Here is a 26,299-nt window from a genome sequence, read left to right as displayed (position 1 = left end):
TCCAATTCCTTGCCACCACGTAAAGAGCAGCTATAAATATTTTTGTACCTGTGGGTCCCTTTCCCCTTTCCATGATTTCTTTGGGAAAAAAACCCAAAAGTGGTATTGCTGGGTCAAAGGGTATGCACAGCTTTATCACCCTTTGGGCATAATTCCAAATTGCTCTCCAGAATGGTTGGATCAGTTCACAGCTCCACCAACAATGGATTAGTGTTCCAATTTTCCCACAGCTTCTCCAACATTTATTATTTTCCTTTTTTGTCATTTTAGCCAATCTGATAGGTGTCATGTGGTACCTCAGAGTTGTTTTAATTTGCATTTTTCTAATCATTAGAGATTTAGAGCATTTTTTCATATGGGAATAGATAGCTTCATATGGGAATAGATAGCTTTGGTTTCTTCATAAGAAAACTGCCTGTTCATATCCTTTGACCATTTCTCAATTGGGGAATGACCTGGGTTCTTATAAATTTGATTTAGTTCCCTATATATTTTAGAGATGAGGCCTTTATCAGAAGTACTGGCCTCAAAAATTGTTTCCCAGCTTTCTGCCTCCCTTCTAATTTTGGATGCATTGCTTCTGTTTGTACAAAAAGTTTTTAATTTAATATAATCAAAATCATCCATTTTGTATTTTATAATATACTCTATCTCTTTTTTGGTCATAAACTGTTTTCCTTTCCAAAGATCTGATATATCCTATGTGTTTTTATACATATTTTGGATATTATAAATATTGATTTCCCCCTGCCCCCAAGCTTCTTGGTCTTCTGTTCTGTTCAGACTCTTGTCTTTGAGGTCACTGAAAATATGGCATTTATGAACCTCTGAAAGAGCTACCTACATTGATCATTATTCAATCTAGGTATCATATAATATAAATATTTCTCTTTGCCATCTACTATACCCTTGAATTCCTCAAAAAAGAGATGTTTCGTAGATTAGATAGATAGATAGATAGATACATAGATAATGTATTTGGAGAGTATTATTCTTTATGTACCATGTAAATATAGCCAGAGGTCATTCTGATTGGTAAGTAAACTTTGGGGGGGGGCACAGTATTGAGAAATTTCATTATTTAGTTTTTCTGATTTACTTTCTATTTTAAACTTCATTGATGTTTGTTCGATCAAGTTTAGAATTAAAAGCTTAAACTAGTTTTGATTCAATTCTACAGTTTTATATAGGATAAACGATTTGGCTGGAAATATAAAGCTTAAAAAATCCAGACTCTGCCCTTAAGAAACTTATTGTTTGGGGGCAGCTAGATGGCACAGTGGTTAAAGCACTGGCCCTGGATTCAGGAGTACCTGAGTTCAAATCCGGCTTCAGACACTTGACACTTACTACCTGTGTGACCCTGGGCAAGTCACTTAACCCCCATTGCCTGCAAAAAAAAAAAAAAAAAAAGAAACTTATTGTTTAACCAGGGAGAAATAGCATGGGACAGATAAGAAAAATAAAAGGTAAGGAATATAAGGGTAAAGGAGAGACCCAGATAAAGAAGAGGGAGAGGGAGAGGAGATGGACAAGGGGAAGGAAGGTGATGAAGGCAACAAAGATGAAGATAATGAAGAAGAATTCAAGCTGGAGGAAATAATTTTGCACAAACTAATTTATATTTAGACTTTTTGTCTATGCACCAGTAGAAAAAGTGGCACATTAAAGAAAATTCATGTTTTTATAGACATGGTCTATCTATCTCCACCCCACCAAGGTGGTACAGTGGATAGAGTCCAGCCCTGGATTCAGGAGGACCTGAGTTCAAATCCAACCTCAGACACTTACTAGCTTTGTGAGCCTGGGCAAGTAATTTAAGCCTATTTACCTTAGTTTCTCATCTATAAATTGAACTAGAGAAGGAAATGACAAACCACCCATTCCAAGAAAACTGCAAATGGGGTCACAGACAGTAAGACATGACTGAAACAATTCAACAACACAAAAACTATGTTTTTATCATACTGTTTGGTCATTTGTAATTGCAGCAGTTACATTTATAGCCTTTATGCCATATAATCCTGCAGAAGTGATTGAATATTAACTGTGAGATCAATTTAGCAAGTGAATTCAATAAGCACTTACTAAACATCTACCTTTTGCCAGGCACTGTATTTAGTATTGGGTTGTTCTTCCTGACAAGCCTCCGTTACTTTGCATGTACCATAACAGAGCACCAAAGAGTTGAAGGGAGGTAAAAGCATTTTCATTCATTCTAAGTAGGATGGAATTGCTTTCCTAATTCAGGAGGATCTCTTTATATTAAAGTGGCTATGTTACATCCTAATCACCCATGAATTACTAAAAATGTCTTTGAAAGATCTGAAATGTGGGGTTCTTTACTATCATTTTGTGCTGCTAATGTTGAAATTAAAGATGGTCTTAGATAACGGATCTTATTTCCTTTTTAAATAAATGTGCCTTTTCCATTAGATCATTGTCTCTATGGCTATCCCACTGAGCTGTAAATTATTCCCATTATTTTATCACGTGCTTTATTTCTGTCGTCCTGGTAACAAAACATAATAGCCTTTTTAATATTTATGCTTTTTATTTAAATGCTTCTTTTTAACTAAAGGAAAAATGAACTCTTTAACAGTTGAAGGGCATGCCAGTTGAACTCTCTATAGCACCTCCTTTCCTCTTTGCATCCTAAGCCTTTCTTTGAGTATTAATTGTGACAACTAGAAATGGAACACAGCCCAATAAGCATTTCTTTCAGACCTACATATTAAAAAGTAATAGTTATTGAATTATTAAAAATATGCTAATAAAATGTCACACATTTTATTAGAGGTCATTAGCAACCTGATAATTTTCATTAGTATATTCAAGTAATTGTCAGTATTAGTGAATATCAATTTTTCTCCATATTAATCCTATAGAATTATGCTTCACATGTGGAAAAAAAAGAGATTTCTAGGACTTCAGTGCAATAAAATAAATAGTTGTAAGACACATCCAATCATTCAACAAATATCAATCAAATTCCTACTACGCACAAAGATCTGGGGAAGACACAAAAGTAAATGCCGTTGTGCCTCTGAGGAGTTTTCAGTATAGTAATCTATGGACATTAATGACTCTAATACAAAAGGGGACATGAATGGGTAAGAGGATATAGATATGGTGTATGATGAGAGTTCAAAGGAGTGCAAGATCAATTTTAGCACAAGACTCCATACAGGGCTTAAAGGCTTAAAAGAAAGAAGTGACATTTTAACTTGGTTAGATAGGATTTCCACTTTTGGATGAATGAATGAACAATTTAATTAATTAATGATGACTACGATCAATGGTATACTGGCTGATTCATTTATGATCAGTTGCATTATTTTTAGTTTGTGGTACTTAAAATTATAGTAAACAGCAATTCACTTCTTTCATGAATAATTAAAGGAAGCCTTTAAATTTACACTAGGTACTTAATACATATAAAAAATCTAGGCTGAGCTGAAAATTTAACCATTTTATGCTCTTTTTTCTGATAAACTAGGATTATAAATGCAATCAACTAATATGGCTATAATTTTTGGAAATTGTTCTTGCTCAATCTTTCCTTCTGCAACTATGCCTGTTGATGATTTAGAGCATTCTTCCTCTAATACCACATTAAAAAATGTAACTACCTACTACTTATGAATAAACTTATAAACAAATTGATATAAATGAAATCAAAATAGATTTCAGTTTTCAAGGAAAGCAGAAATACTGACGTGAGGAAGAAAAGATTATGTTTTTATATACTTTTAGAAATAGGTTGACACTGACATTTGGTTATAATTGGTATTGATTGAAAAAACTGTGTATGTCAATGAATTTATTTTTTTTTCTAAAAGAATATATTTAAATATACTTTACACTTAACACAGGTAGTAGAAGAAAAATAAAGAAAAACAAGGTCTGCCAGAAGAAAAATAAGACAATAATGTCTATAAATTCATCAAACTTTGGAAAAGGTCAAATTTTATCCAAGATAGTTCCAAAGGACTCATTCTCTCCAAATTCAGAAAAAAAAAAAAAAAAGAACTGCGGAGTCTAGATGCAGATTGAACCATACTATTTCTATTGTTTTTTCTTGTTGTTTTTCTTTTTTGAGGGTTTATCCTTTCTGCTCTGATTCTTCTCTCATAACATGACTAATGCAGAAATATGTTTAATGCTATTGTACATATATAACCTATATCAGATTGCTTGCTGTCTTGGGGAGGAGGGAGGGAGAAAAATTTGAAACTAGAAATCTTATAAAAACAAATGTTGAAAACTATCTCTAAATGTAACTGGAAAATAATAAAATATTTATATGGAAAACAAAACAAAGGTCAAATTTTATGACTTACATATCATTTCAAGGCGGGGGGAAAGAGTAACAAGACAGATGTTCCTTGCTCCTACTTTGTTGTGTATTTTTAGAAAGCAGCCAGCATTATCAAAAAATTACAACTTCCATGTAATAAAAATGTAAGCTAATAAACAGTTCCATGAAGGGGTTAAACAAAAACAAAAACAAAACTAGAGGATAGAATTACTTTAATTTTGAATTTAGCATTTTATTTTTATAAGCCACTCAAGCCATTTGAAAGTATATAGGCACTTTATTTTTTTTTATTTTTTATTTTTTTAGTGAGGCAATTGGGGTTAAGTGACTTGCCCAGGGTCACATAGCTAGTAAGTGTTAAGTGTCTGAGGCCGGATTTGAACTCAGGTACTCCTGACTCCAGGGCCGGTGCTCTATCCACTGTGCCACCTAGCTGCCCCTGGCACTTTATTTTTGGCACAAAATGATCCATATTTTTTTTGGTTCAATTAATAATTAAGACTTATTTGGATATCAACTTTGTTGCAACTCCATTTTGTGATATGCTTTTGTCTAGAGAATATATTTCCATAATTTTGATTCTCCTAGTTCTTTCAGCGACATATTTGCCTGATTTCTGCTAAGTGCCATCCCTTCTACTTATCTCTAAGGATTTAAGATGACTTCCTGGCTGAGGTCTTACCTTCTACAATCTAGATGATAAAAGGAATAGTAATGAACTGACTTTTTGCCTAAAATTTCCCATAATTCCAAAATAGGATATTTTAAATTTGAATAAGAAAACTTAACTGAGTTTTAATTCAACACTTAATTCGTGGAGAACAGATGGGAGAGACAGTCTTTCCTTAAACTTTTGGTTAAGTCCTACATATCAGAATAACAAGGGATTAAAATAATAGGTACCATTGGATAAATTTGAAGTCTATTGTAGTTGTATGTTTGTGGACAATTTTCTGGTTCATTTTTACATCATCTTATTTCTACATGCCAAGATATGCAATTATATTTTGGGACATATATTGATTATGTTCTCTGCTCTTTTGTGAAGTACTATGTCATTCTGGGTACATTTTAGACACCTTTCCTTGAGCCTTTCTGTAAAACTTAAGTTACTACTGGAGTCAGATTTCCCAAGGTCTGACAGCACAGTTTACACATGTTACTCATAATTTATGCAGTCCTTTTCTTAATACTTCAAATGCAGAAGAAAAAAATTTTCAAAATTAATCCCTTTTATACTTCACACACCTCATAGAAACCTGTATTCTGGGAGAAACTTCAAAGTGGAAAAAAAGGAAAAAGCAAAAAAAGAAAACTTAGAGACCTATGCCAATTTTCTCATGAATTGTTTCTGCTTACTCTTTACTATCAGTTTACTATGACTGCATGAGGTAATGTTTCTCATCTAGGCTTTGAATATTTTTTAAAATATGACTTTCTACTTTGGATAGCCTAAAATAAGGAAATTTTTAACTTCCATCAGCAAACATCTTCCCTATCTACTCTCTCATAGTCTATCACTACCTCCTATTTCTGATATCTTGTCTTCATTTCTAAGGACATCACCTGAATGACTTTTTCCAGCTTTGCCCACTGAAAAGAATTAATTGTTATTTGAGGTTTTTATGCCTCAGCGTGCACTGGCCTGGGGCTCCACCAACCGCACAGTGCTCCACCCACTGGTTGTAGCCGTTGCCGTGGCATTGGCACCTCATGTCATCACCACTCCGTGATGCCTACATGGGCCTGGCAAAATTATGATTGGAAGCCTAGTGAGGGTAGTCATGTGACTGTCAGAGTAGCCATCCCATTGGCTGGGGCTGTGTGGGGTTTTTTCTGGGTTTGGGAGAGGAGAATTGGACATTCTTGCTGGACCCTGGAATGACAGGAGGTCTGCTATGTATTCTCAGCTGATTCCTGGGCGGTGGTATCTTTTAAGGTTGTATAATTTCCCTTTCCCCATTTTATTTCCTTTCCCTTGATCCTATTGATCCTGTTTGTGTGTTTTTTTTAAAGTTCTTTCTTGTTAAAATAAATCCTGTTCTGTTTTGAGGGAGGCTGCTGGTCTCCTTCCTTGCCCCAATATTGTGGCAAGCCGCTTAGCTAACACTCCCCAATAAAAAATTGGTCCCCACACCATCCAAAACTCCTATTCCCTTCAAGACCTGACTCTAGGGTTATCTAGGTGAAGTAGCTTCTCTTGAAAATGCCCACTCTATATACACTGGGTTTTTCTTTATTTTACATTTATACAGACTTGTGTATTCAGTCTACCACATTGCATTATGTGCTCTGTAATATTTCGCTGCAAGGCAGCATGGAATATCAAATGGCAGACAGCCTTGTAGTCAGAAAGACCTGGGATCAAGTCTGACTTTTGACATAGATAAACCCCTTAAACTCTGAATATCCTAAGCAACTCTCTAATAATATGAGTGACAAATGAGTTTCAGTAGGGAAGGAGGAAGTTTCCATACTAGAACTTCTTTGCCCTGATGAAATCAGAGGTTTGAGAAAGAGTTTCATGAATATCAATCTTGTTTACTTCTTCTGATTGTAAGCATCTTGGGGGAAGAGATAATATATTGTACTACTATTATAGAGAGGTAGTACGCATGATATTGCACCATCAATGTCTTCATAAATTCTGGCCCTGTTCAACCATTCAGTTCAATTCAGCAAAGACTTATTAAGTGCTTCCTATGTTCTAAGCCCAATGAAGTTTATGAAGAAATTGAAAAGGGTAGGATTGGGAGACAATGGGGTACAATGGAAAGAACACTAACTTTTACAATAAGAAATGGGTTCAAACTCTGTTTTTGAAGCATATTACCTATGTGACCTAGGACAAATCACATAACTTTACCTCAACCTATTTTCTCAGCTTTAAGTGGTGGGATTAGACAAAATGACTTCTGAGGTTTCTTCCAGATATATCAATTATTATGTAATTTTTTTCCCAAGATGCTAAGTGAGAGAACATCCCCAAGTAATTTTAATACAAACAGCATGTGCTAAGTTCATCGGAAACGTACAAAGTGCTATGAGAATTTGGCAGAGGGAGAAATGACTTCAAGCTGGGGTCCCTAAGGCAAAGGTTCTTATCATAGGGTCCATGAATTTTTTTAATATTGAGATTTTTATGTTAAAATTTATATTTTATATTGAAATTATTTTAATAAATTTGGTTTCCTTTGTAATGTTATATGTAGTGCAGGGACTGTCTTTTGTATCATTACATATTTCCAGTGCTTAGCACAGGGCCTGGCACATAGTAGGCACTTAATAATTTTTAAATGAATTGAAAATCATATTCATTTAAAGACATTCTGAAAAAAATGAACATAAATTTCCCTAGACTGACAAAGAATACACAAAAGGGTTAATCAAAAATTTGGGGCTTCTGATATAATGATTATTAATTGGTGCTTAGTTTATTGATAGCTTTTTGAAAGGTGAGCAGGGGGTAGGTAGGGGAGATAATAATATACTACCTTTTCCCTCATCACAGCAGAGCAACAAGCCTTGGAAACAGGGGTCAGAAATGGACCACCTGAAGAAATGAGTAGGTAGCTTTCTGTTGTAATAGGAAACCATTATATTTATTTGAAATGAACATGTCTCAACCTTCAATGCCTACCATGTGCCAGGAGCAATGCTAAGTGCTGTGTATACAAAGACAAAAAGAAAATAATACATTCTTTCCAGGAGCTTATAATCTACCTGGTACACACTGATAAGTAAATACAAATTAAGTTGAGGAGTGAGAATGCCAAAAATAGAAGGTATCAGAATGGGAGAAAACCCCAAATTTCCATACATTCATGGATCAAGAAATATGGGATCACTGGAATTCATATTATTATCATTGCTTTCTTTCATACTCTTGACTTCTGTGTCTCTTTGCCTGTACTACTTGAGTACCCCTTTTTTTTTTCTTCTTCATGTCTGAAGAGTACAGGGACACTATTATTTATTCTTCACATATACATGATTTGATTGAGGCTTCCTCATCATTTTCCCCACATCCTGGGATTTACTTGAGCAGAAAATTCCAAGGTACATATTCCGTGAAATACCAATGGCTTCCAGGGTTTGGATAAAGGAGGCTCACTACCTTCTTTCCCTCTTTTTTAGCCACACTTTGTGTTTGGGAATCACCAGTGGTGACTGAAACTTTCAAATTCTTTCTCTCTCTCTGTCTTTCTCTCTGTTTCTCTCTCTCTCTCTCTCTCTCTCTCTCTCTCTCTCTCTCTCTTTCACTCTCTCCTCACTCTCTCTCACTTTCTCCTCACTCTCTCACACACACATGCTCACACATACACATCTCACACATACTCTTTCTCTTTCTCACTCATTCACTCTCTCATTCCCTCTCTCTCTCTCTCTCTCTCTCTCTCTCTCTCTCTCTCTCTCTCACTCTCTCACTCTTTCTCACTCTTTCTCCCTCTCTCCCTTTCACTCTCTCTCATTATCATTCTTTCCCTTTCACTCTCTCCCTCTCCCTCTCTCTCACACATACTCTCTCACTCACTCTCTCTCTCACTTTCACTCTCAGTCTCTCTCACACACATTCTCTCTCTCTCTCTCTCTCTCTCTCTCTCTCTCTCTCTCTCTCTCTCTCTCTCTCCCATTTCTTATTTTACTCCTCCTGACTCCAGAATTGTTTTTAGGGAGTCCATATATGTAGGGGCTTTGGTCTATTGGCAAGTCTGCTGTGACCCCACTATCAAGGATCTATTGTCTTGAGGAGATACTTTTAAAATTATACTCCCAAAGGATAATTAGCAGTAGCCAGCAACCCAGTATCCTATCCCTTTTTGCCCCTCCCCTTATCTTCTACCCAGTTGGCTGAGAAATGAAAACGAGAAAAGAATTCTCTGAGTACCTTCCTTAAATGGTGGAAGATCTGGGAGAAGTTCTACCATGTCTACCTTCCACTCTCTCCAACCAGTCGGAGGAAAGGGTCCTAGAGGCCCCCAGTGAATGGTTAGACTGATTCTACTGGTGTAAGTTTTTGCTGCAAACAATGACACCTCAGACTCCCAATCAATTTGCCCCAAGTTATTTTTCCTATCAAGTTCATAGACCCCCAGAAATCTATCCACAGATTGCAGGTTAAGACAACCTACTCTATATTATATATTCATCTACCCTCCCCCTCCCCCCACCACAGTAAGTGGCCAAATAACCATAATTTATGTAATGCATTAAATGATTCAGAGAAAAGAAGGTGACAATCTATATGTGAATACCTGACATTTGGTGTGCCACTTTAAATTCTGAAATAAATTCTACTGGGACTCAGTCTGTTCTGATGTTATCTATACCATCATAAAATATACCTCCCATGATACAGGATTCCACCTGGAGAAAAACAATGACAAGTTTCATATTATGAGCAAAATATGAAGAAGGCATGTGCTGGGTAAATGCTAAGGCGAACTCTAAGATTGTAAATAATCATCATTCTGCCTTTTCACTTTTCAGTCAACCTTATAATAATGTCAAAAGATTCAATCTGTCTACAGTTCAGTATATTAACAACTGGTACCAGTTGTATTGGCCCATTACTCATCAGATGCTTCTTTTAAAGAAATGGAGTAATTAATCGTGAAGTCTTGCATCAAAATAACAATAATAGGAGGCCAACATTTTCCCCTCTGATCAGCAATATCTATAGATGGCCTTATGGTTGTTTTTTTTATTTTGTTCATCTCCCTCCAACCCCACCCCTCTCCTACCCCATCCCTTTCCCAGCTGTTCTTAAATGCTGAGTGATAGTAGTGCCCCAGTAGTACTGCTCAGCAGAGCTTGAAATTAGCAAGGGTAGCTGAGGCTGTCTGACAGCTACTGCTATCATGGCCACCAGGTTTGAACAAACAGCCCTGGCTATTTTGCTCACAGGGGAAATAAGGTTAGTGAAAATATTAAAGAAAGTGGAATGCCACTGCCGGCATGGCAACACTCTGCAGTAATTGGCTCTTTGTGATTCATGCAGGCCCAATTCAGAAAACTACAAATGGGAAACTTAAAAGCCATATTTCAGGAAATGACTCTTCTTCTTAAGTAGCAAAAGGAGATCAAATGTCTATTCAAGTAAACAGATTTTAGCTGCATTTATTATTTATAGATGTTGCTCTTTTTTGGCATGATTTTGTGTTCTGGAATGTTATGCTAAAGCCATTGCTGCATACCTGTTTTGGTTTAGGTTTAAAAAGAGACTAGCTTTAAATAGTGTTTGGATTCAGGTATATAAATATGGATGGAAAAGATCCATCACCATCTCCTGCTTTATCCTCAAGGTATGATCTATCTGAAATATTGGGGAAATTTTAACATTAGTGAAAGTAGGTTTCATATGGATGAGGTCATATTTTTTCTTAGCATTATTTGCAAAACATGTCTTTATTGTTGACCCATAATATTTAAACAGAATGAACTGGATAGTTACGGGGAACTGAATTACTGAAATTGTTCTGGAGAACTGGGATATGATAGGAAAATTAAAATGAGACAAACTCTAAGACTATGAGTAGGCATATTAGGAAAAACAAAATCTGTGGGAGATACCACTCTTTCTTTTTTTCTCTTATTTTTAAAAAAATGATCTTTTCTTTTTTTATGACCATCATATCCCAGTGATTTTCTCCAACATCCCCTTTCTCCAGTACTAACCTCATTTGCCACAAAGAAGTCCAGTGAAGCAAAATAATCCCACACATTGGCCATGCCTGACAATGTAAACTTCATTTGGCAACTATCATTTACCCACCTGTCTTGCAAGAAGAAGGAGGCATGTTTCACCAACATTCCTCTAGTTCTAAATGATCACTTCATTGATCAGAATTCTGAGGTCTTCCAGTAATGTGTCCTTTTATATTGTTGTGATCATGATGTGATTGTTCTCCTGGTTGTGTTTACTTTGTTCTGTATCAGGTCATATACCACACTAGCTTGTTCTTTTCATGGTCCTCTGGTAATCATTTATTCAAGCAGTACTTCTTTTCCAACATTCACATTGTTCCATTGTTCTTAAAACAACAAGACAATAGAAATGGATTGTATTATCTTATATTAACTATTCTGGGTTTCTCTGATGAAAAAAAAAAAGATAAAACAAAACAAAACAAAACAAAAAACAAGTGAAAGCCCTCAGTTGATCTTACCATTTACTAAAGCTACTGTCATTTATCTCTCTTTTCTATATCAATTTCCTAACTGTGAGAAAATAATTATTAATAATAGGTTTTGGGAGAGCCCCTGTGACCCTAATCACATTCAGGAACTCTGGCTGGTTTCTCAGAGCCAGCCCCAAAAGTGCATTAAAGATCAGACTCTCAATAGAGATTAAGACCACACCTACCTAAGAGCCTTTGCTCTCAGAGGGTCTGTTTTTCACTAGGATCCTGAGCTTAGCATGGTATGGCTCATTTTTATATGGACCACCCTGAGGTTCCATCAACCAATGGAATTGAATGATTCTAGCTAATTAGCTTTGAGCAGTGTGTAAGGGCTACATCTCATCTGGTCTGCAAGTGGCTTGCACTCTCTTCTGCTGGGAAGCCTGAGGGAACCAGCCACACATTCTCCTCTCTTTCTCTAGGTTATGTAGGGCTTCTGAACTCTACTTTGGAGCCATGTGCTCTCTGTCTCTGTTTCTGTCACTGTCTCTCTGTCTCCATCTCTCTGTCTCTGTCTCTGTCTCTGTCTGTCTGTCTGTCTGTCTGTCTGTCTGTCTCTCTGTCTCTCTCTCTCACCTCTCTGGGCTCTCTCTTTTGCCACACTTGTCCCTGCTATTCACTTACCACTTCTCTTACTCTGGGGCTGGCTATGCTCAGTGCCTCCTTCCTGGGACTCCATTCTGGGTGTACACACAGTCAAATTAATAATAAATGCTTGCTGCCAAAAACTGGTGCAATAGCCTCTAATTTATAAGTAGCAATATATTAGAAACCTAGCTAAGTTTCCCAATAACTTAGAATAGAGACAGGCTTCCCCCCAGTATTTCTTCTTCTTCTTCTTTTTTTTTTTTGCAGGCAATGGGGGTTAAGTGACTTGCCTAGAGTCACACAGCTAGTAAGTGTCAAGTGTCTGAGGCTGGATTTGAACTCAGGTACTCCTGAATCCAGGGCCGGTGCTTTAACCACTGCACCATCTAGCTGCCCCCCCCCCAATATTTCAAACAACACATAGCCTACTCCTGGTTTCTACTTTCTTTCTTCTCTCTCCTCAATAACTTACAATTTGGTTTCAACTTTATCACTCCACTAAAAACTGTTCTCTCCAAAATTACCAGTGCTCTCTGAATTACAAAAACCAAAGGTCTTCCTAATTTTTATCCTTCTTCACCTCTCTTCAGTATTTGACACTGCTGATGACCCTTTAACCTTGGCTATTCTCTCCTCTTTGAGCTTTCATGACATTCTTATCTTTTGTTCTTCCTCTATATCAAATTGCTGTTGCTCCTACTTAGTCTTCTTTAATTGTTCTATCCTCATCCTTCCACCTAAATACTAGTGTATCCCAAGGCTCCTCCCAGATCTTCTGTTTGAGAATGGAAACTTGGGGGCAGCTAGGTGTCATAGTGGATAAAGCACCAGCCCTGGATTCAGGAGGGCCTGAGTTCCAATCCATCCTCAGACAATTGACACTTACTAGCTGTGTGACCCTGGGTAAGTCACTTAACCCTCACTACCCAGCAAAAAAGCAAAGCAAAACAAAACAAAACAAAAAGAATGGTAACTTAGGGAAGCCATCTTATCATTTCCTACCTGACTGATCTCCTGGACTTCATTAAAGTCTCCTAAACTCATCATCTTGTCAAATCACATTAACTCTAAACCTCACACCGCCTTTGTAATCCTTGCCCTTGTCTTTCCTCTATCCCTTTGTTTAGAGAGGGTGGAGGCTAGAGGTCATATCCTCTATTTAAGGAAGGTGTCTTCCAATCTGGCTGCAGGACTTCATCATGCTCCCCTTCTACCTCACTTTTCAGCTTCTTTTTATGTGTAGTCTTCATTCATTAGATTGTGAGCCCATTGAGAGCAGTGACTGTCTTATACCTTTCTTTGTTTCCTCAGAACTTGGCAGAGTGTCGGTGCTAAATAAATGTTTACTGACTATTGACTGTCTGTCCTGTTCCCTCTTCTTCCTCTTTTTCCATTATCTCTCAGGAATGTTACAATGGATACAGTGCCTAGGCTGAAGTCAGGAAAGGCCAAATTCAAATCTGTCTTTAGAAACTTTTTAGCTATGTATGCATGGGCAAGTCACTTAACCCTTCTTTACCTCGATTTCCTCATGTGTAATAAAAGTATAATAATAGCTCCTAACTTCCAGGGTTGTTGAGAGAATCAAATTCATAATACTTGTAAAATGCTCAGCACAGTGCTGGGCACATAGTAATCACTATGTAAATGTTAGCTAGTATAATGAGTAGGATAGATATAGTGGACTTGAGTCACTTCAGACTTTGAGGCTGGAGTCTGGAAAATATCCCTCTCCCAATTCCCTAAACCATTCTGTCCATATTCCATCCCGTTGCTAAAGCACTCCCCCCCACCCTTTCTGATGGTGGAAATCCACATTGGTACCATCCCTTCTTTCTTGCTTTCCAAAGCCCTTAGATCCCTAGATCCTGGTACCACCCCTCCCCTCACATAGGTGAGGTGGTTTCATAACCACCTACCCCCTCCTTACATGTGTGGAGTGGTTTCACTCTTTTCCCCTTCCCCTTTGGTTCTGCAACCACCTACACCCTTTCCCTTTCCCCTTCCTCCAGCTCTCAGATCTAGCTGAGCATGCCTCCATACCCTGATCATGAGCTCAACATGGGTATTAGGTGGGACAGGATTGGATGTTAGATTGTAAGCCTACTTTGTGCACAAGGGGACTGCCTCCTTAAACTTCCATAATAACCCAACTCATGAGCTCAATGGAGAGCTTCTCATTCCTTGCATGGGATCACCCATTCTCATAAGAATGAAATAAATCTGTCTCTGCTTGCCTTGGTAGTCTCCTAGGATTATTTGAATAAACTGAGGCAATTGTCCCATAGTAGTAGGCCTCCACCAGTTGAGGATTACCATGGATCAGTGCCTTGAAGAGCCACAGGCCACAGTGTGGCTGTGCAGTCAGATACGGGAGCTACAGCTACTGAGTGGCTTATAACTGGTAACTGTCACATCCCGTGTTGTATCTACCTCATGAGGAGTAGCTGGAGTGTCCTCTCCAGGGCGCTGGCCTGGGCAGATCAATATGGAAAACAAGCTGGCAGGTTTTCCCTCTCCACAACATTGATGGATCCAAAGGAGAGGCCCAATACAGTTTGGCACCAGTGCCGCTGCAGGAGTTGCCAGAGGGATGTGATGTCCAACATCCAACTGTCTAAGGGACTTCGACTCATGATTTTTCCTCAGGGTTAACTCCCGAAGCCTTTCCCATATATGGGTATAGCTACAAGGCAGCGGAGGTTTAAAATTAGGGTTTCCTTCCCCTAAGCTGGTTGCCTGCCAAGGCTAAAGAGTCCCACCTGCCTGAAGCCACTGGTTTTAAGGTGCCAGTGACTCGCCTTCCCCCCTTCTCCTGTTAGTGGAAACAGTTCCACCATGAGAAGGCCAGGAGTTGGGCTTCGGTTGTCAGAGGCTATTTGAGACGCACGCTATTGGAGCATTTTATACAGAGTGGGAGCTTATCCCCACTCGCACTCTGGGATGACAAACCTTTGGAACCAGTTTGATATACCAAATGATATGATTGTAGCGTTTGCTAGACAGCATTAGCTGCATGTTATAGTTCAATTGTGCCATACATATAATAATAACAATCATTAATACATTCTATTATAATTATTAATGTATTATATAATAAATTATTATCTTCACAGAAGATACCCAGATCTATAAATCTAGCACTTATCTCTCTCCTGAACTTCAGTCCCACATTACCACCTGTGATATCAAACTCAACTTGTATGAAACAATTTATTATCTTTTCTCCAAATTCCTCTTCTGAGATTCTCTGTTTTGCTGATTACCACTAAACTTCAAATAATTGTTGACTGAGTCATTCCTGACTTTCTCTTTGTTGGGAGTATATGGAAAATTCTACTAATGAACAATTAGGAAAAACAATTTTTTTTCCTGATAATACCTAAATTTCAGGCTTCAGTTTGATCTTTCAGAGAAATATTCTTATTTAAAAAAAAACTTTGTTGTTCAGTTGTGTCCAACTCTTTGTGACCCCATTCAGGATTTTCTTAGCAAAGATACTAGAGTGGTTTGCCATTTCCCCTAAATCATTTTACAGATGGGGAATTGAGTCAAAGGGGTTAAGTGATTTGCCTAGGTTCACAGAGCTAGGAAGCATCTGAAGTCAGATTTAAACTCAGGAAGGTGAGTCTTCCTGACTTTAGGCCCAGCCCTCTATCCACTCTAGTACCTAGTTGCACTTTTTAAATTTAGTGTTTTCTAAATGATATCGATAAGAATCAATACAACAGGGGCAGCTAGGTGATACAGTGGATAGAGCACTGGCCCTGGAGTCAGGAGGACCTGAGTTCAAATGTGACCTCAGACACTTAACACTTACTAGCTGTGTGACCCTGGGCAAGTCACTTAACCCCATTTGCCTCAAAAAAAAAAAAGAGAATCAATACAACAGAGCTCTAATACAACTATTTATAATGTTTTTGTGTTATCTCCATTGTTACTGTCTCTTTGTCCATTCTTATTCCCTACCTTCTTTCTCTCCCCACCATCATTTTTCTCTTTCCATATTGCTGTGTCATTGCTAACTTCCATAATTCACCAGTATGTAACAAAGTACTAGGTACCGAGATTCAACTCAAGTTGTCTGTCAGTATAATGGAGCCCAAGAAGGAGAGAGTTAGATGAATTAGAGGTACTTGTTGTAACCTAAAAAACTGCTCCAGTGATACAAAGGGGAAAACCACAAAATGTTGTAATGAAAGAATAGGAGGTATTCAATGGAAAGGTAGAAGCTTCCCCCTCCCTGCCCAAATTCACTTATTGAGGGTAATTATAGTATTTTGTGCAGTGACCTTGGATCTAAGTTTATATCATGGCATGATATTAATATCATAACTGAGGAATGGGAAATGAATGCACACATTCATTTTAATTCAACTCAACAAGCTTTTGTTAATCACATATTTTATACTAGGTACTATTCAAGGAGTTGGGAATACAAAGAAAAAAATGAAATCCACTCCCCTGTCCTCACTGACTTTACTTTCAGGTAGCAGGAAATAATATGTTTTCATAAATAAATAAGTATAAAATAATTTAGTAAGGCTGAGCACTAAGAATTAGAGGAGGAAGGTAGTATTAGGAAAGGTCACAGGCCAGAAGGGTTGATAGAGTGAGCCTATGATTTCCCCAGATATTTGAGAATTTGACTTTTTATTGTTTTTGTTTTGTGGATTTTTCATTTGTCCTCTTTTGGCCTAGACATATAATTTCATTGGAATCAGGATCCCAGGCAGCCAACTCCTTCTATCAATTCTGATCTTCAGCTGTCTAGGAGTTTCTAGTCTTAGAGAATTGCCTAGGTACATCAAGATGTTAAATGATTTGCCCTAGGTTTTGCAACCATTATGTGTCAGAGTCAATGATTTGCCCCCAGGAAATTCTTGAATAATTAATAGAGAACCTAACTCAAAGCCAAAGAGACTGGAGTTGAAGTTGTTCCTATGATGCATACAGGATGTGAGACTTTGGGCAAGTCATTTAAGCTCTCTGTGCCTTAGGCAACCCTCTAAAACATGAAGTTGTAGATCAAGTACCAACTAGTATTAGTAAAAAAAAAAAGGTTTCCTCATGGAAATTAACACAAGTTCACAAGTTCACTCCCTACCTGTAATCCTTCCTGATCTGAAGACCAATACTCTGTTCCCTATCTGCCATGTGGTATTTTTGCATAGTAGATAAAGAACTGGTATTTTATCTCTAAAATTAAAAGCCACACAAATCTGTTAGTGGTGAATTCCCAATGAACAGTTAGTCATGTGTTCCTTTCATTACATTCTACTGATTTTTTTTTTCCACACAATTTTTAGATCTTTGACCAAACCAAAGAGAGGTAGTTTTGTTTTTTGTTTTTTTTTTTTTTGAGATCAAGGCCTCTCTGGAATTCACAGTTGAGATTCTGGGCTCATCAATTGACATGAAGTTCCAGTATATTAGCTAACTAAAAGACTAAGCCAAATATATTTTTTTCTCCTGGATCCCCATCTCTTTCTAGCTATTGGACTGTGACCTAAGGAATCAAATTCTGATAGAATGGCTATTGGATAAAACAGCCATTTTTTTTAAAGGAAACCATGGTAGCTGGGGAAAAAAGAGTAACAATTTTAAAGAAAATTCCTTCCTTCTATCTTATTACTTTATATATCTGATTTCCATTTCCATGGAAACAGGATAGAAAAGGCAGCTGGCAGCCAGGAGTGGATTGGAAATCCTTCTTCTGACTTTGTTAACTGTTTTCTGCCAGCTGAGATAGACAGTTGCCAATATGTTAAAAAGAAAACTAAGAAATTGAAAAGTCCAAAAACTTCAGTACAGGACTTTGGCTATATATGCATGTATGCATGTATGTATATCTGTGTGTGTGTGTGTATATATATATATATATATATATATACATATATACATATATATATAGTCCTTTATTATATATATATGTCATATATATGTATATATATTTCAAAATATTAACTACTCTTTTAAAATATACTGTTTTGCTTTTAACCCTTTTAGAGATCATAAAATATAATTTCATGATCGATCTGGCTAAAAATTATGCCGCTGACTGAATATTTCATTGGAGTCACTTCCTGTAAGTAACATGACTGACAACCAAGTGTGCTAAGAAATGTCCTTTGAAATAGTATGAAAGTTCTGCTGGAGGTACCAGAAGACTTTCAGTCTAGGGCATCTTATAGAACCTGGTGTGTGCCAAGGAGCCAAAATTCAGCCGTATTCTCAGGTCAGAATTGCTCATGGATCAAGCAGCATTTGCTGTCTTGTTGTCCTTCTGTTTTTATTTTTATTTTTTATTATTATTATTTTAATTTTTTTAGTGAGGCAATTGGGGTTAAATGACTTGCCTAGGGTCACACAGCTAGTAAGTGTTAAGTGTCTGAGGCCGGATTTGAACTCAGGTACTGCCTGACTCCAGGGCTGGTGTTCTATCCACTGTGCCACCTAGATGCCACCCTTCTGTTTTTATTGACCTGTATGAAGTGTCATTTTAATGGTAGGAAGAACTAGACATCACTATTACAGAAAAAGCTAGGAAGAACTGGTTATAACATTGAGAATGAGTAAATTTCTCCATTGTCAGAGAGGCATAAGGACTTGTAGGACACTAAGTTCCTCCTTAGCAAATAAAAGAAATATTCCTTTACTGAAGAAATCAAAATACTTTAATAATTAATAATAATAATAACACTTATATAACATTTTAAGATTTCATTTTATTTTCACAGCAACTTCAAGAGGTAGATGTTATTATCCTTATTTATAGATGAATACACTGAAACAGAGTTTAAGTAACTTGCCTATGCCTACAGATAGCAAGTATTTGAGGCAAGAGGTGAATTTAGGTTTTCCTAACACTAAGTCCAGTAGTCTATGCACTCCCCCACAGCCAGAGAACATTGTGCTCCCCATTCATTCAGTCATTTAAAAGTTATTTACTGAGCATGACCACATGCATAGGAAAAATGGCATTGTTTGTAGCAATGCACTTTTATATTCTAAAGTAAAACCTAGGTTCTGCATCCTTGTCAGAGTTACAGTGGCTTCAAGGGAATGTTATGTTTGCAAGAATGCACAACATTTATCTCTTTCATCCCTCCTCTAAATTAAGACATCTGCTTGCTGTCAAATATAGAAATACACAGGTAAGTATTCTGTTCAATCTACTTACTAAAACTATTTTTAAAATGCATTCATGGCCTCCATTATTTTTCAACATCTGTGGAATGAAATTAAGTGGGGGTAATTTTATGGAAAGAAACAAATACCTTATTCAGTTAAATATCACCAATTTTAGAAGATAGAAAATCCCAGATCAGGTAATGATCAAAAACAATAGAAATGAAATTGTAAAAAACTGTCGTTTCCTTGGGAAATGAGTTGCCTGACCTAAAGTCAGAGATCATGCCTCTTCTTCCTGCTACTCACAAATGCAAAGTTTCTGTGAAGGGTTTGGGCTGAGAATAAGACAGAGAGACTCTGTATGTATGTATGTATGTATGTATGTATGTATGTATGTATGTATGTATGTACATGTGTATGTTTGAGCACATATATGTAATCAGATGGAATATACATGTCAATCGGAGTGAGTTTCCAATGCTAGGCCACTGTTAGTTGTTTGACCTTAGATATGTCATTTATTCACTCTGGGCTTTAATCTTCTCATGTTTCAAATGAAGATATCTATCTACTTAATAGGTTTGTTGGTATTAGATGAGATACTCAATGAAAAAGAATTCATGCCTTTGATCTTCCCATCAAGCATAAAGTCATGATATTATTGCATTCTCCCTCTTTCCTTTTCTCTTGCAATCCAGAATCCTGTTTTGTTTTGTTTTGTTTTTTTGTCCCCACTGTGACCCCCCCCAATTACCCCACCTCTCAATTCTTTCCCTGCACTGGCTTTACTTTTCCCCATTCCCCATCTTGGCCCCTTGGTGAAACATTCCAGCTCTACACTGTCCTCTTTTGTTGATTTGCCTCCTTATCCTGTCACTGATCATTCTCTGGCAAGTCTCAACCTTGATTTATTCCAACCATTTAGTTGTCTAAAATATTATTCTTTCCCATGTACTCAATTCCTACTCATGTGGTATTGTTAGACAAAGTTGGAGAGAGTCACAAAACTGTGGTGAGTGTTTGCACTAAAAATTCATATTATATATCTCAATTGGGCCTATACTACTTCAAGGATATCTTTTTACACCTCCTTAATTAATTAATTATTCCACTCACTACATCAATTTTACAAAGCTTTTCATCCTTCCTTATGACTCTGATGGCACCTCCTGAACCTACTCTAAAAGTTCAGAATCTTGCCTCAAAATTACTTGAAACAAAGTCATTCCCTGAGAACTTTCTCTTAGTGTAGTTCCTATTTGCACCTCCCCTTCCACCATTCTGCTTCACATCTGTCTTACATGAAGAGGTAAACCTTCTTTTTGCCAAGGCTAACCCCTCTACATACACAAATTATCCTATTCCATCCCATCTTCTCCAGCAGATTGCCTCCTGTATCATCCCTTCTCTCTCAGTAATCTTCAACCTATCCCTGTCTAACACTTACTTTTGTACTGCCCACAAATATGTTTATATCTTCCTTATACTTAAAAACAAACACCCCTCTTCCCCCCCACCTCCCCCCAAAAAAACAACCGAGAAAAAGCCCATCACTTTATCTGCCCATTCTGGTCATCCTCTTATATCACTTTTCTCTTTAACTACAACCTGTATTTCCACTTTTTTATCTCTGGCTCTCTTCTTAATTATCTTCACCATGGCTTCCAACTTCATCATTCAAATGACATGTCTCTACACATTTATCAATGATTTCTTTTCTTTTCTTTTTTTTTGAGAGGCAATTGGGGTTAAGTGACTTGCTTAGGGTCACACAGCTAGTAATTGTTAAGTGTCTGAGGCCGGATTTGAACTCAGGTCCTCCTGAATCCAGGGCTGGTGCTCTATCTACTGCACCACCTAGCTGCCCCACAATGATTTCTTAATTCTTAATCTAATGACCTTTTCTCAATCCTTATGATCCTTGACCACTTCATGTTTTTTAATATTGTCAATCACCCTGTACTGTTTGATATTCTCTTCTAAATTTTTTGACACTACTTCTCCTTCTACCTGTCTGACTATTCCTTCTTTGCCTTCTTTGTTGGATCTTAATTCAGCTTATGCCTCCTCCCAAGCTTTGTTAGAAATACTTATTAATAACTGCTATCTTGGGGAGATTCAGAGCATGCCAGGTTTTTCCTGAAGGACTTCACTGATAAGATTTATATTAATTTTCTTGCATCAGACCACACCCATGTGGACCACTCAGCTTGGTGTGCGCATACATATTTTTAATTGATTATCTTATATAGACATACTTTCCCAATTCAAGTGACCTACTCCCAGTCCTTCATTTTAATAGAGCTCACCTCCAATCACATCAACCAATTAAGTTTGATTGTTGTGTGATGAACTACATACAGTTAGAAGGGTATATAAGCTAAGTGCACCACCATTTTTGGTCTTTGGTCTAAGAGAAACAAAGGCCTTTCTTTTATTAACAACTTGCTGACCTTATTTAATAATAAAATTATTAAATTACCCAGAAACTATCTCACTCAAATTTTTAATTGTCACAGCTCTCTCTGGACCTTATTCTCTTCTCTCTATATACTATTTTTTTTTTTGGTGATCTCATAAACTTCCACAGGTAAGATTATCATTCTCTATGCTAGAGATTCTTTGATCTACTTATCCAAATTTCATATATCTTCTAACCTCCTGTAGTGCAATTCCAACTGTGTATTGGACATCACCAGCTAGATGACCTATAGACATCTTAAACTCAACATGCCCCAAACTGAAATCATTATCATCCCCACCCCCCAAACTCTTGCCTCTACCTAACTTTCCAACTATTATTGAGGTCATCACAATCTTCCCAGTTACACAAGCTCACAACATAGGTGTCATTATTGACTTCTCACTATCTTTATCACCTCCATATACTCTTTTCCCTAGGCTTATTGATTGTGTAAGGGCCAAATTTAATATTGAGGAGAGTTAATTGGGTGGCTCACCATAATATTGGGGTAAGAAAGGAGATTAACAGCCTCTTTCAAAAAAAAAAACCAGGGTTTATTAATGGGAACAAATTTAAATCACAAGTAAGGTTAAGGTAACTAGGGACAAAGAAAAAGGGAATAGGGGAAGGAAAAAATACAACTCACAAACTCACCACCACCCAGAATCATCAGTTCTGAAGAGGACCAGCTGTTCCACAGCTCACTCCCTCTCCCGCTTACACCAGAGTCTTCTCTCCTCCCTTCTCTCTCCCAGAAGCCCCCTCTCTCACAGGAAACAGGGCTGACCACACACACACATACACACACAGCTCCAAGCTAATTGGCTGGCAGCCCTGATTGACAGAACTAACAAGCGGCTCTACAAATGCCAGCCCCCCAGCTTCCAGATGCCAAAGATCACCTGACCTGTCCTCACAGGGTTTCTAGTCATGTCGGGGCTTCCTTCATTATAATTTGGCCAGGCCCATGCAGGCACCCAGATGTCCTATGTGAGCCAGCATGCATGGGTGCGTGCTGGGGTCTCCAATCCCAGCCAAGATGGGGTCACAGAAACCCCAAATCACAACCAATTCCTTACAATTTTCTTTCATAACACCTCTTGCCTGTACCCCCCTTCTCTCCTTACACTGCCATTACTCCAGTCCAGGCTCTCATCATCTCATGAGTGGGCTTATATAATAGCACAATGTTTAGTCTCTGTACCTCAAATCTTTCCCCACCCATGTCCATCCTCTATCCAGCTGTTAAAATGATCTTCTTAAATTGTATATCTATGACTATGTCATTTACCTCCTACATTTCATATGCTCCAGTAGCTTTTTATCACCTTCAAGGCCAAATATAAAATCCTGTTAGGCATTACTATCCAGGTGTCTTACACCCTATTCTTTCATGTGTACTCTGTAATACAATGACACTGGCCTCCTTGATGCTCCTTGTATAAGACACTTCCTCTACTGGTTCATTCTCACTAGCTTTCCTCAAAGCCTAGAATTGTCTCTCATCATCTTTATCTCCTGGCCTCCATAAGTCCCCCTCCCCCCCAAATCTCATTATCCACAAATGGACTTTCCCAATCTCCTTTAATGCTAGTAACTTAATTTTACTGATTAGCTCGAATTTGCCCTGTATAAATCATATCCATACATAGTTGTTTACATATCATTTCCCTAATTAAACTGTGGGTTTTTTTTTCCGGTTTTTTGTTTGTTTGTTTGTTTCTTCGGTGCTTAGTGCAATACCTATAGCATAGTGGATATTTAATAAATCCTTGCCGACTGACTATCTATCAAATATCAACCTTGTATTAGGCTAGGTCTGATGTTAGGTGTGCCAGATTGGAGCAAAAGAAGCCTAAAACATGGTCCTTTCCCTCAATATAAGGACTTACAAGTGATTCCAGTGACACTGTTCCAAAGTCCATTATGGATTATATTTATGAAGAGTCAGCCTCATGATCTCATCACTGGAAGCCATTCGTAATAACTAAGAAGTTAAAACTTGTCAGAGATCAATGACTTCTCTTCAGACAGTTTAGTTACATAAATAAATTAACACAATTAAAATATCTGGAATGAGTATTAGATTTGAAGTCAGATAACTGTGATTCAAATCCTGGGTTTACCATGTACTACCCTTGGGACATGCATGGGACACATCCTCTCTGGGGCTCAATTTCATTTGAAAATAAGGTATTGGAATGAAAATTTGTCCACCTCTAAATTGATATCCCTAGCCTTATATTTATTGCAAAAGTAAGAATTCAACCCTCTTGCTAGCATTAAGTGCTATAGGAATTTAAATAAGAAAGATGAGTGTGACTTAGAGTAGTCAAAAAGGGATTCCTATAACATATAGAGCAAAAGCTGGACATGGAAAGATAGATAGAATGAATACATGGAAAGGAGAAGAAAGACATTTTATATGTGTGCAATAGCACATTCCATGAAAAAATATACCTTATGGTAGGGAATAGAAAGGAAATGGGCCATATTAAAGCAGAGGATTTGTGCCAGGTAATACTGGGAAACGATGTTGATGAGGTAGGATAGATATCGGATGGCCCTGATTGTCAGGTAGAGAGGTTCACACTTGATGAAATTTACAAGGTATAATGATTAGAATGATGCCACCTACTGGAGACTTGCTGTGGGAAAGCTCCGCCATGAGGAAAATGCCTCAGAGGCATTGTGGCTTTTCCTTGGCGTCAGGAAATGACATTTACTCATGGGTGCTGTCTATCAAGGCTACCAGCCAATCAACTTGAGGAGCCTCCTATTTTCTGGGAGGAGACAGGAAGGAGGAAAGGGAGCCTGCATGGAGAGCTCGCTCTCTTTTGGGTTCCTGATGGTGGTGGTGGCGGCAGAGGACTTCACAGGAAATTTGAGGAAAGATAGGAATGCCAGGCTGTTGGAATTCTGTTCTCAATCTTTTTCTTTCTATTTTCCAATAAACCCTTAAAAACCTAAACTCATTTTATCAGTGATTTTAGTCAGTTTCCCCCAAAACTGGGGGAACAGATTAGAATCCACATTTAGAATCTTAAATTACACAAAGGGGACCCACTATAGATTCTTGAGTAGAAGCAAGATATGATAAGAATGATGTGTTAGGGATATTTTTTTGGCAGCCATCTATCTATCTATCTATCTATCTATCTATCTATCTATCTATCTATCTATCTATCTATCTATCTATCATCTATCTATCATCTATCATCTATCTATGCATATGTCCTTGTCTGGAAGACAATTCAGAGGAAAAATATGCAAACTACGTGGGCTCCAAAGTACTGCATGGGTAGAATATTTCACACAAAACATGCAAAGGGAATGGAAAGGGTGTGTTATCAGAGGCCTTCCATTGTCCCCATTCCTGTACTCACTTCAGAATCCAACAATCTTCCCTTGATTTCCCTGTTTGTGATTAGCTCGACTTTCTGAATTAAAATTCCTATTTGCATTTCTCTAATTGATAATGATTTATAGCATTTCTTCATATGACTAAAGATGGCTTTAATTTTTTCATCTGAAAACTGCCTGTTCATATTGTTTCACCATTTATCAATTGGCAAGTGGCTTATATTATAAATTTGACTCACTTCTCCATGTATTTAAGAAATAAGACGCTTATCAGAGACACTTCCTGTAGGGGGTGTTTCCTAGCTTTCTGTTTTCTTTCTAATTTGGGTTGCATTGGTTTTGTTTGTACAAAACCTTTTTAATTTAATATTATAAAAATTATCCATTTTATATTTTGTAATGCTCTCAATCTCTTGTTTTTTCATAAATTCTTCCCTTCTCCATAAATCTGACAGGTAAATAATTCCTTGCTCTCCTAATTTGCTTACATTATCACCCTGTATGTTTAAATCATATACCCATTTTTACCTTATCTTGACATATGGTGCAAGATGTTTGTCTATGACCAGTTTCTGCAGAATTTTCCTCAATTCTGAAAATTTTTACAACCTCAAAAATGTTTTGGGACCATTCAGCAATCAAGATATCAGTCATTATAGGCAGTACTTGAGAAACATGAACTACTATGAAAATGTCTTATGGTTGTGTTCAAATATCCATCAGTTTATGCTTTCCCACTATCAACGTTAAATTCAGTAGTCCTGATCCTGTATATGATGTAAATATTCCTGTGAATTCTCTCAGGCAGCTGTGGAAGGGAAAGTACCAGGCATTTGAGTCTTAAGGCCTGAATTTAAAGTCTAACTCTACTCCTAACTATCTTTATGACTTAGTGAGTAATAACACCACTAAGTCCAAGCTTCCTTATCTATGAAATAAGTGGTTTGAACAAGGGGAGTTTTGTTAAATGTTTAACAACTGGCTCTCAAAAAGGGGAAAAATGTACTTAAAACCTATTTTTAGGTTAAATATACATTACTAACAATTTCTCCATCACTTTATTAAGTCTAGACAATTAGCAAAACAATAAATCAAGCCTTGATTTGTAGTGTTGCTGACTTTCAAAGTGTAAATAATCAAACTGAAAATTATTTTATTTCATTTATTTTATTCAGAACTTAAGAAATGAAACAATCATTTCATAACATAGTAGAATAGAAAAAAAGATGATTGCACAAGTAGATA

The sequence above is a fragment of the Dromiciops gliroides genome, chromosome 4, assembly GCF_019393635.1.
Source record: "Dromiciops gliroides isolate mDroGli1 chromosome 4, mDroGli1.pri, whole genome shotgun sequence".
Classification (NCBI taxonomy): domain Eukaryota; kingdom Metazoa; phylum Chordata; class Mammalia; order Microbiotheria; family Microbiotheriidae; genus Dromiciops; species Dromiciops gliroides.
Note: the sequence above shows the minus strand (reverse complement) of the source record.